We start from the raw sequence: 13,042 nt of genomic DNA, 5'->3' as shown, positions 1-13,042 counted from the left end.
CCGTCTAAGCCTACTCCGCAATCTCCTTCCCAGACTTTTCCTCCCAACCAGCCTCTCCATCTGCCAACTTCCAACCGCTCCACACCTCCGCCATCTTCCGCTCCACTTATCCCTGTACCTACGCCTCCTCCCCCTTCAACCTCTAGACTCTACCCCATTCTCGATAAATCTAAAAAGGTGACTCCAATAGGGACAGAACCCAAAAAGGTTTTACCGCCGGAAGACTCCACTCTCATAGATTTGATGACTGAAGAACCCCCACCCTATGGGCCCCAGCCTGTACCGGCTCCAGATTCCATCCAGGCTTCCTCAGAGGAAGAAGAAGAACCAGCCGAACCAGTCACCAATAACCCTCCGGGCCCATCCCCCATGGTCGGGAGCCAACCGCCTCAGGGGATACATCTAGAGTTCTCCCCTTGCGGCAGACGGGAGGCCCCGATGGGCTGTACCAATATTGGCCTTTCTCTGCCTCTGATCTCTATAACTGGAAAACACATAACCCATCCTTTTCCAGTGACCCTGTAGCTCTAACCTCTCTGATAGAATCTATTCTAGTGACTCACCAGCCAACATGGGATGATTGCCAACAGCTCCTACACACCCTTCTCACTTCTGAGGAGAAACAGAAAGTTCTCCTGGAAGCCCGTAAAAATGTGCCCGGGACGACGGGTGCCCCACTCAACTTCCAAATATGATTAATGAAGCTTTCCCCTTGACTCGGCCAGACTGGAACTATAACACTGATGCAGGTAGGAACCACCTACGTCTCTATTGCCAGTTACTCATAGCGGGTCTCCATGGAGCAGGGCGGCGGCCCACCAATTTGGCTCAGGTAAGACAGACTATTCAGGGATCGACAGAAATTCCGACTGCATTTTTAGAGAGACTAAAGGAAGCTTACCGGAAGTACACACCTTTTGACCCCGACAGTGAGGATCAGAGAGGAAATGTTTCTATGGCCTTTATTTGGCAGTCCGCTCCAGATATTAGGACTAAGTTACAGAGATTAGATAACTTACAAGATTTTTCTCTAGCAGATTTATTGAGAGAAGCAGAAAAGATTTTTAACAAGAGAGAAACTCCAGAGGAAAAAGAGGAAAGAATCAGGAGGATGCAGGAGGAGAGAGATCTCAAATTTAAGGAAGAATTAGACAAGAGAGATCGAAAGCGTGATAAAGAATTAAGTAAGATATTGGCCACTGTAACACAGGCAGGGCAACAAGGAGATAAGCTAAGTAGGGAAAGGGAACAAGGCAGACCCCGTGTAGACCGAGACCAGTGAGCCTACTGCAAAGAAAGAGGACATTGGGTAAAGGACTGCCCAAAGAAACCCCCCAACCCCAGAAGAGGTACAAACTGGACCCCTCAATTGCTAGCCTTGGATGAAGATTAGGGGAGTCAGGGCCAGGAGCTCCCCCCTGAGCCCCGGGTAACCCTGCAAGTAGGGGGGCAACCTGTAACCTTCCTAGTAGATATGGGAGCCCAACACTCGGTGCTAACACGGGCACCAGGACCTATGAGCCACAAGACAACATGGGTCCAAGGCGCCACCGGGAGCAAACCGTACCGATGGACCACCAAAAGAGAAGTACACCTTGCCACAGGTAAAGTTTCCCATTCATTTCTGCATGTGCCTGATTGTCCATATCCATTACTGGGAAGAGACTTATTGACCAAATTGAGAGCCCAAATTTATTTTAAAGATGGGAGTGCCTCCATCACGGGACCAAACCAGGCCCCTTTACACGTATTGACTTTCAAATTAGAGGACGAATATAAACTTTTTGACAAACCTTCTGTACCTATGAAGGACATGGACTATTGGCTTGATTCATACCCGGAGGCCTGGGCTGAAACTGGAGGAATGGGAATGGCTAAACAACAACCTCCAATAGTCATTCACCTAAAAGCAACCGCTACTCCCATAAACATTAAACAATATCCTATGTCGAGGGAAGCTCACCAGGGCATCAGACCACATATCAAACGCCTCCTAGACCAAGGCATCCTAACTCCTTGCTGGTCACCCTGGAACACCCCATTGTTGCCAGTCAAAAAGCCAGGAACAAATGACTACAGACCTGTCCAAGATTTAAGAGAGGTAAACAAAAGGGTAGAAGATATTCACCCCACGGTGCCTAACCCTTACAATCTCCTCAGCACCTTGCCTCCTACCCATACTTGGTATTCCATTTTGGACCTAAAAGATGCCTTCTTCTGCCTAAGATTGTCTCCCCAAAGCCAGGCTCTCTTTGCATTCGAATGGAAGGATCCCGAAGAAGGAGTCTCTGGACAGCTGACCTGGACAAGACTGCCACAAGGGTTTAAAAACAGCCCGACGCTCTTCGATGAGGCCTTACATCAGGATCTGGCCGATTTCCGTGTAAGACACCCCTCCTTAATTATGCTTCAATATGTAGATGACATCTTGCTGGCTGCTACTTCCGAGGAGGATTGCCTGGCAGGTATGGAAGCATTACTACAGACTTCGGGGCAATTGGGGTATAAAGCGTCAGCTAAGAAGGCCCAGATCTGTCAGACAACAGTTACTTATCTTGGCTACAAACTTCATGATGGCCAGCGATGGTTGACAGCTGCCAGGAAAGAGACTATCTCGAGCATACCAACCCCCCAGAGTCCCAAGCAGCTGCGGGAGTTTCTAGGAACCGCAGGTTTCTGTAGACTCTGGATTCCTGGGTTTGCTGAGATAGCAGCCCCCCTGTATCCACTGACTAAACAGGGTAACTCTTTTGATTGGACAGAAGAACACCAATTGGCATTTGATCGCATCAAATTGGCCCTTTTATCTGCCCCCGCCTTAGGCTTACCAGATATTACCAAGCCTTTTGACCTATTTATAGATGAAAAGCAGGGCTATGCAAAGGGAGTCTTAACCCAAAAATTGGGGCCATGGAGGCGTCCCATAGCCTATCTGTCTAAGAAACTGGATCCAGTGGCATCAGGATGGCCCCCATGTCTTCGGATGATAGCAGCTGTGGCTGTCCTGATCAAAGACGCCACCAAACTAACTTTGGGACAACCATTGACTTTATTAACCCCTCATGCTATTGAGACAATAATTCGCCAACCGCCTGATCGCTGGGTGTCAAATGCCCGACTCACCCATTACCAATCTTTGTTGTTGGACACTGACCGAATTCACTGACCGAATTTAGATTTACTGTTCCTTAGAGAAGGTGGCCTCTGTGTAGCCCTAAAAGAACAATGTTGTTTCTACACTGACCATACGGGGGTTGTTAGAGAGACCATGGAAAAAGTCACTGAAAGATTAGCGAATAGACAAAAAGAATTTGAAAATCAACAGGGATGGTTTGAACACTGGTTCAGTAAGTCCCCTTGGTTAACAACTTTGTTATCCGCGGTAGCTGGACCCTTGATTATTTTACTGATAATCCTAACGTTTGGGCCTTGCATTCTCAACAGATTAATACGATTTATAAAAGAAAGACTGTCCATTATTCAGACCATGGTTCTTACTCAGCAGTATCAGTTGCTCCAGCAGCAAACAGGGTCACAGACCGATCTGGCTCAAGAACCTGAACAGGCAGAACAATGGATATAAGATTCTATCCATGAAATAGAAAAAGGGGGGAATGAAAGACCCCAGCCCAGAAACCCCAGGCCCCATTGTGAAACCATCAGGGCGTGTTGCTAACCCACGTAAACACCGGAGAGGTCTATCTGTTAATCAGTTAAGGGTAGTCTATTGTGAGAGGACAGGATGGTTGAGAAAGAACAGAAAAACAGATCCCAAGGCATGCCTGAACAAACAGGAACTGATAATGATGAGCAGGAACAGAAAAACCAGAGTGTTAATATGTAACTGTCATGAGGTTTATCCAGGAACATAAAGTGAAAAACAACTTTGCCCTTTAGGTAATCTATATGTTGGGTTCAAAATAACCAATAAGAAACCTGTTACTTCCCGCGCGCGCGAAACCTGCCCCTTTATCCTATAAAAGACCTGTACCCCAAAGCCCGGTGTGCCAGTTCACCAAAGCTCCGGCTGAGGTTTTGCTGAGCACCCGCAGGCGCCTGTGTATCAATAAATTGCCTCTTGTTTTTGCAGCCAGTGTCTCGTGCGTCTTTCTTGGACAGGGAATCGGAGGGTCTTTCAACTCCATTTTGGTGAATAAAGGTTTCATGTAACTTGTAAAGTTTGTAAGTTAATCTTCAAAAAGAGTTTGTTTTACCATAAGTTATATGTGCTATAGAAATACACCTAGACAGGAACAATTTTTTTGTACCCTAGGAGTCTAGTTTTTGTTTTTTCTTTGTTTGGAATAATTATATAACTGGTAAGGGATGTTAACATAGACTTTGCATTTTTATTATGAAATATGAAGACATTATAGAAAAATATAAACAAGAGAATCAGTTACTTATACCCATCTATATCTAGCAATAATGTTATCTGAGGGTCACCAGACATTCTAGTTTTGTAAGCCTAAGGAAAGATTATTTATGGGTTAACATCTTTCTCAGGTGTGGCTTTTCTTCAGAATTTAAATGCTGGGGCTGTGGCTCAGTGGTAGAGCACTTGCCTTGCACATTTGAGACACAGCGTTCAATCCTCAGCACCACATAAAAATAAATAAACAAAATAAAGGTATTGTGTCCATCTAAAACTAAATATATATATATATATATATATATATATATATATATATATTTTTTTTTTTTTTTAATAATTTAGAATGCTGAGCAAGGAAAGGGAAATCAAAGGACAATTCTCAAAGGGGCAAAGGGTAGCTACTTTTACATTAACTCAGAGTTGAAATTGTTTACTTTGACATTTTTGGCTATGAAGTTGAAGTTGGATAAAAAAACATAAGGATAGGTAGAAAGAAGACCTGGGACAACATAAGATTGGCTATGATTTAAAGTTCAGATTTAAAGTCTACATAGATTAAAAGTCTAGATTTAAAGGTAACAAGTGGCACTATTAAATCAAGAAGAGCTTATTAACAGGAAAAAATAAAATAAAAATAAAAAAACAAAAAACCACTATTCTGTTCATAAAGCAAAACCCATCAAAAAGAAAATGACCCCGCACCCCAAACAAGTAATGGTTGACAAGTCAGTAAATAACCCCTCTCCCATCCTAGTGATAACAAGCCAAGTTACCAACACAAGGGAGAACTATTCCTCTTAGATCTTGTCCCTGTGCTCTTCCTTGCATAATACGCTTAGCTAAGATGTAGCTAGTGAGTTCTTCTTTAATGCCCACTACTCTACCGTGTTTCCCAGTGTGTGTACTTCTTTCTTTCAATAAATTCAATTTGTGCCTCACTTTGACTCATCTTTTAATTCATTTTTGTGATGATATAAAGGATGTTTGCAGTCTGAGTTAAGGTCCACTCCTTTTGAGGGACCACATCAGGACCCTTGTCCTGGTGTCACCTTAAATGTTATTGCTATTACACAGAAACAGAAAATGAAAAATCATAGAATTATAGAATTTAAGAACTAGCTGGATTTGGTGATGCCTGCAATCCCAGATTCTTGGGAGACTGATGTGGGAATATTGCAAATTTAAGGCTAGCATGGTTAATGTAGTGAGACCCTGCCTCAAAATAAATTTTTTTTTAAAATGTGACAGAGATACAACTCAGTGGTACAGCACATGCCTAGCATGGATGAGACCTAAATTTAATCCCCAGAACCAACAAAAACAAAACAAAAAGTAAAAACTCAGAGCTAACAGGTCAACATTTTTTTCTACTTTTCTAATTGTCACATATTATGCAAACCTACAAAGAAAAAAAGAAAACTGCTATTGATAATATGTATACATTTACTGTCCCGGTAAACTAAGAATTTTCATTTTTGACCTATTTTATAATCAAGGAACCTTGTAGAGTTCATAGACCCATCATTGGCAAGTTAGTTTGTCCAGGCAATTTTGTCCAGGTCTGTGGGGTTCCCATTTAACATAATATATATTTGGAAGATGGCTTAACAATGGGGGTAGTATTCTATTTCTTTTGGTATATTCCCTACTTAGGATGAACTCAGAAGTAAATTTAAAGTTGTAATTAAAAAGCTGTTGAAGTTACCAAAGTAAGGAGGAAAGAAAAGAAAACAAAATGAGGAAAAAGCACCAGGAGGACAAAAAGTAGCTGGTGTTTTGAAAAGAATTCATTTTTCTTTCTCTGTGGGCATATAAGTGTGGGTAGGTTTTTCTCAATTCTGTGGTTGTTGTAAATAAATTAGCTGTAAAACAGTCACAGATTTTTTTTTCTTCCTTTAGTCTTCTAAATTATTTCAAGTGTCAAGCTGAGAAATCTGTAGGGATTTCAGCAAGAGCACACTGTTTCATATTATAATTTTTTAAAAGCAGAGACAGAAACAACCCAAATAATTCCATTTACATCTGAATTAAATTCCTCAGGCGTTTCTTGGATTTTATTAGCAATTCAACAAGAAGCCTACTATTAGGAAATAGGGAGTAATTACAAAAGAAAGGGAGGGTTAGGAGTAAAGGGGTACTGAATTAATAATGCAGAATTTGGATAAAATGGCTACTTTTCTTACAATTAAAAGGTGCTGGATAAATTTTAATCCTTCAAAGTAATTTTCCATTGCCGAAAATCTGTATTTTAATTTTTTTTACATGTAATGGACTAATTGTTCCATTGCAAAAGTCAAATCAACAATAGTTTTGAAATCCATCTCAACAGATGTGGAGATAATTCCTAGTTCATTTACTAAACTAAATTTCATATAGTCTATTCGTATATACTACAACAATATGTATTAAAGATAAAACATTTATAGACAGTTATACTCATTGCTAGCTGTATTACATTGGCAGGTTAACTATTCCAGGCCCATTATCTTCATGTTAAAATGAGATTAGTCTAAAATTATTTCTTTTTCCATGTTTTATATTGGTGCATTATAATTACACATAATAGTGAAAAAATTTAATGTATTTGCACATGAACACAACATAATAATAGAATATATCTTTCCCAAGTACCTTGTCTTTCCTTTCCCTCCTCCCTCCCCTGGCTTCCTTCCTCAACTGGTCTCTCTTTTCATGAGATTCTGATCCTTCCTCCCCACCTATATTTTTTTTTCTCTCTAGCTTACTCATATTAAAGAAAGCACAACTCTTTTTTTTTAAATTGGTTCTTTTTAGTTTACATGACAGTAGAATCTATTTCGATATATTTATACAAGCATGTAGGATCCCAGTCTTGTGGATGTACACAATGTGGAGATTCACTGTTGTATATTCTTATATGTACATGGAAAAGTTATGTCTGTTTCATCTACTGTCTTTCCCTTTTTATCCCCCTACCCCCATCCCATCCCTTCATTTCCCTTTGTCTAATCTACTGAATTTCTATTCTTTCCCCACTTATTATGGGTTAGCTTCCACATATCAGAGAAAACATTCAATCTTTGGCTTTTGGGGACTGGCTTATTTCACTTAGCATGATAGTCTCCAGATCCATCCATTTACCCACAAATATCATGAAGCATTTCTTCTTAATGGATGAGGAATACTCCATGGTGTATATATGCCACATTTTTTTTATCTATTCATCTGTTGTAGGGCACCTAAGTTGGTTCCATAGCTTGTCTATTGTAAATTGAGCTTCTACAAACATTGATGTAACACCATCACTGAAATATACTGATTTCAAATCCTTTGGGTATATACCAAGGAGTGGATAGCTGGTCAAATGGTAGTTTAATTCTCAGGTTGTTTTTTTGTTTTGTTTTGTTTCTTGAGGGATCTCCATACTGTTTTACATTGTGGTTGCAGTACCACCAGCAGTGTATGAGTGAACATTTTCCCCCACATCCTCATCAACATTTATTGTTACTTATATTCTTGATAATTGGCATTCTGACAAGAGTGAGATAAAATCTCAGTGTAGTTTTAACTTGCATTTCTCTCATTGCTAGAGATGGTGAATATTTTTTTCACGTATTTGTTGACCATTCGTATTTCTTCTTTTGAGAAGCATCTGTTCAGTTCCTTTGCCCATTTATTAATTGGGTTATTTGGTCTTTTGGTGTTAAGTTTTTTGAGTTCTTTATATATCCTGGAAATTGATGCCCTATCTGAAGTGCAAATGGCAAAGATTTTCTCCCATCCTGTAAGCTCTCTCTTTGCGCTTTTGATTGCATTCTTTCTTGTGAAGAAGCTTTTTAATTGATGTCATCCCATTTATTGGTTATTGATTTTACTTCTTGTACTTTATGAGTCTTGTTAAGGAAGTCAGTTCCTGAGCCAATATGCTGGAGTGTCAGGCCTACATTTTCTTCTTGTATGTGCAGGGTTTCTGGTCTAATTCCTCTGATTTTATGCACTTCGAGTTGAATTTTGCAGGAATATTCTTGAAACATGGGATATCTGAAGTTATCAGCCTACTTTTAATGCCTACTTGTTTAAAATCATTTATTTTTGTAAGCATAACTTTTGACTTTCTTAGTTTGGCTTATTTTGCTTAATATAATTTGTCTGCAAATGACATAGTTTCATTTCTTCTTTATGAATAAGACTCCATTGTGTATATGCTCACATGTGTGAGACTGTGTGTGTATATATAATTTTCTTTATCCAATCATCCATTGATGGATGCCTAGGCTGGTCCCATAATCTGGATTGTGTTGCTATAAACATGTGTATGCATGTATCATTATAGTATGCTAACTTTAGTTCTTTAGGATAAATACCAAGGAATGGGATAGTGGGTAATATGGTTTTGTCACCCATGTCAGGACATGGGTCCTGAAGAGATCCCTCAAAAGGAAGGTGAACCTCAATTCAGACCATGAGAGTCCTTGATGTCTTCACAAAAAGAAATATATAGATAGGTCAAGGTGAGAGACAGACTGAATTTATTGAGAGAAAAAAAAAGAAGTACACACTCTGAGAGATAGGGTAAAGTAGTGGGTATTGGAGAGGAACTCACTAGCTATATCTTAGCTAAGCATACATATACATGTAAGATAATAGTACAGAGACATGATCTAAAAGGGTGTTTTAGTTTTCCTTTGTGTTGCTAACTGGGTATGTTGACCATTATGGGGATGAGGGAGGTGACCATTTACTGACATATCCACCTTATCAGGATGGGAATGTATTAACCATTATCAGGGTAGGGGTCATTTTATTATTTGTTTTTGATGCATTATACTTTGTGAACACAGTACTATATTGGTGTATGTGTAAATAGGTCTAATAATTGATTTAATAGTGATGTTTATGATCAAGGTATGTGGAAGGGACTTATAAATCTAGACTTTTTTAGCTTTTAAAAAATTATTTTTTTGTTCTATTAGTTATACATGATAATAGAATGGACTTTGACATATTATACATGAAGTATAACATCTCATTCTTGTGGTGTGTATGATGTAGAGTTACACTGGTCATGTATAGGAAACTTATGTCCAATTTATTACACTGTCTTTCCTATTCCCATCTATCTCCTTTCCCTTCATTCCCCTTTGTTTAATCCAATGGCCTTTTAATCCCTCCAGCCCTCCATTGTGTGTTAGCATATGCACATCAGAGAGAATATTCAGCCTTTTATATTTTGGGGACTGGCTTATTTCATTTTGCATGATAGTCTACAATTCCATACATTTACTGCCAAATGCCATAAGTTTTCTTTCCTTGATGTGTCTTTGTCTGGTTTTGGTATCAGAGTTATACTAGCATCACCAAATGAGTTTGGAAGGGTTCTCTCCTTTTCTATTTCATGAAATAATTTGAGGAGTATTGGTCTTTTCTTCTGTAAAGATCTTGTAGGACTCAGCTGAGAATCCATCTAGTCCTGGGCTTTTCTTAATTGGTACTCTTTTGATAACATCTCCTATTTCCTTGCTTGAAAATGATCTGTTTAAATTGTGTATGTCCTCCTGATTCATTCTGGGTAAGTCACATGTCTCTAGAAATTTGTCAATGTCTTCAAGAATTTTTATTTTATTGGAGTATAAATTTTCAAAATAGTTTCTGATTATCTTCTGTATTTCAGTAGGGTCCTTTGTGATATTTCCTTCTTCATCATGAATTTTAGTAATTTGAATTTTCTCTCTCTTTCCCTTCATTAGCATGGCTATGTGTTTATCAATTTTATTTAGTTTTTCAAAGAATCAACTTTTTGTTTTGTCTATGTTTTTAATTTTTTTGTTTCAATTTCATTGATTTCAGCTCTGTTGGACTTTTAATCCACGTGAAAGCAAACTTTAAATATGGCCACTCTTGCATTCTCCCATATGTTTTCATTATACCATTTCTTATGTCATCTCTCCTACCTTAGTTTCATTTCTAGTCTTTTGAGAAACCTCTATACTGTCCAATAGTGGTTGTACAAACCCATCAATGGTGTTTCAGTGTTCATTTTACCTGATATCGTCTCCAGCAGTTATTATTATTTGTATTCTCAATGGCTGCCATTCTAACTGGGGTGAGAGGAAGTGTCAACATAGATTTGCCTTTCCAGAATTTCTAAAGATATTGAATAATTTTTCATGTATTTCTTGGCCATTTATATTTCTTCTTTTGAGAAGTGTCTGATTAGTTTGTGTTTCCATTTATTAATTCAGTTTTTTTTGTGTGTGTTTAATTTTTTTTTAGTTCTTTTCATATTAATCCTCTGTTGTAAAAGTAGCTAGCAAAAACTTTCTCCCATTCTGTGAGTTCTTTCTTCCTGCTCTTGTTTCTTTTGCTGTGTAGAAACTTTTTAATGTAATGCCATCTGTTTATCATGACTGCACAAATGGTGTGACACTACATCATGTACAATCAGAGAAATGGAAAGTTGTGCTGCAATTGTGTACAATGAAGCAAAATGCATTCTGCTGTCATATATACCTAATTAAAATAAAATTTTTAAAAAAATGTAAATAGTCCATGATCCAGCAATTCTACTATTGGGTATATATCTAAAGGAACTGAAATCAGTATCTTGAAGAGACATTTGCACTTGCGTGTTTATTTCTTTGTTTTCTTGAAACTTCTTTTTTCAATTTTTTATTTGTTCTTTTTAGATATATGTGACAGTAGATGTATTTTCATATATTATACGTATATGGAGTATAACTTATTCTAATTAGGATCCCATGCTTGTAATTGTACATGGTGTGGAATTATACCAATAGTGTATTCATATATAAGGATAGGAAAGTAGCATCAAATTCATTCTACTCTCTTTCCTATTCCCATCCTTCCTTCCTTCCTTCATTCACCTTTGTCTAATCCAATGAATTTCAAATCCTCCCCTCCCTACCCTTCCTTGTTGCATGTTATCATTCACATATCAGAGAGAAAATTCAGCCTTTGGTTTTTTGGGACTGACTTATTTTACTTAGCATGATAGTCTCCAGTTTTATCCATTTACTGGAAAATGCCATAATTTCAATCTTCTTTATGGCCAAGTAATATTCCATTGTGTACATATACCACATTTTCTTTACCCCTTCATCTGTTGTAGGGCAGCTAAGTTGGTACCATAGGTTGGCTATTGTGAATTGAGCTGCTATAAGCATTGATGTGGCTGTGTCACCATAGTAGGCTGACTTGAAGTCCTTTGGTTGTAGACTGAGAGATGGGATAAGTAAGTCAAATGGTGCTTCCATTCCAAGTTTTCTGAGGAATTTCCATACTGATTTCCACAGTGGTTGCACAAATTTTCAATCCCACCAGCAATGTAGAAGTGAACCTTTTTCCCACACATCCTTGCCAACACTTATTGTTACCTGCATTTTTTAAATTATTTTATTTATTTATTTTTATGCAGTGCTCAGGATCAAACCCATTGCCTCACACATGCTAGGCATGCACTTTGCCACTGAGCTACAGCCCCAGCCCACTTGTATTCTTGATAATTGCCATTTGGAATAGAGTGAGATGGAATCTCAGTGTGGTTTTAATTTGCATTTCTCTAATTGCTATATATGTTGAACATTTTATCATATATTTGTTGACCATTCATATTTCTTCTTCTTTGAAGTACCTGTTCAGTTCCTTTGCCCATTTATTGATTGGGTTATTTGGTTTTTGTTTGGTTTGGTTTGGTTTGGTTTGGTGTTACATTTTTGTTTTTCAGTTCTTTGTCCATCCTAGAGATTAATTGTATGCTTATTTCAACACTATTACAATTATCAAAATACTAATTCAACCTAGGTATTCATCAATGGATAAAGAAAATGCAATATGTTTACATGTTGGAATATTATTCAATCACAAAAACTAATGAAATTCTGTCTTTTGCAGAACCATGGATGGAACTGAATGGCATTATGCTAAATAAAATGTCAGACACAGAAAAGCAAATATTGCATGTTTTCCTATATGGACACTAAAAAGTTGATCTCAAAGAAATAGCAGAAGAATAGTTAGTTACCTGAGCATGGGAAGGATATGGGGAAGAAAGGGATGGAGAAAGAATGGTTACTGGGAATAGGGAGGAATTGGATAGGTGGAATCCCTTCTATTGTTCTATAAACCAGTATCAGTACAATAACTATGACTGAAAATTAGTAATTGATTATATCAAAATAGCTAATACAAAGGACTTTGTCCCCCGAAAAGAAATGAAATATGCCTGAGGTGATAGAAATGCTAATTACCTTGATCTGATCATTACACAGTCAGGTGTATTGGAATTTTACACTTATGTCCCTTAAATATATATAATTACAATGTGTAAAATTAATTTTTTAAAAGCATTATAAAATTCTTATTGTTTTAAGTATGAAGATCAAAACAGGAATGGTAATTTCAAATTTTATGTTAATTTAACTAAATATCAAACAATGTAAACATCTAGACACCCAGAAGACAATTCTTGACACTTAGAACAATAGCTTGTCACAAGTAATGCTGTGATGTTTTGATGGTCACATAAAACTAAGGTTTTACATTGAGATATTGTAGAAATGAACTTTGTATAAATTTCCAATACAATGTTCTAGGAACCAAATACAAAAAGTACCTTCATTGTGTGTGTACTATTACAGTTACATGAAGTCTCATACTGTGAAACTCAAG

The sequence above is a fragment of the Callospermophilus lateralis genome, chromosome 2 (assembly GCF_048772815.1).
Source record: "Callospermophilus lateralis isolate mCalLat2 chromosome 2, mCalLat2.hap1, whole genome shotgun sequence".
Lineage (NCBI taxonomy): Eukaryota > Metazoa > Chordata > Mammalia > Rodentia > Sciuridae > Callospermophilus > Callospermophilus lateralis.
Note: the sequence above shows the minus strand (reverse complement) of the source record.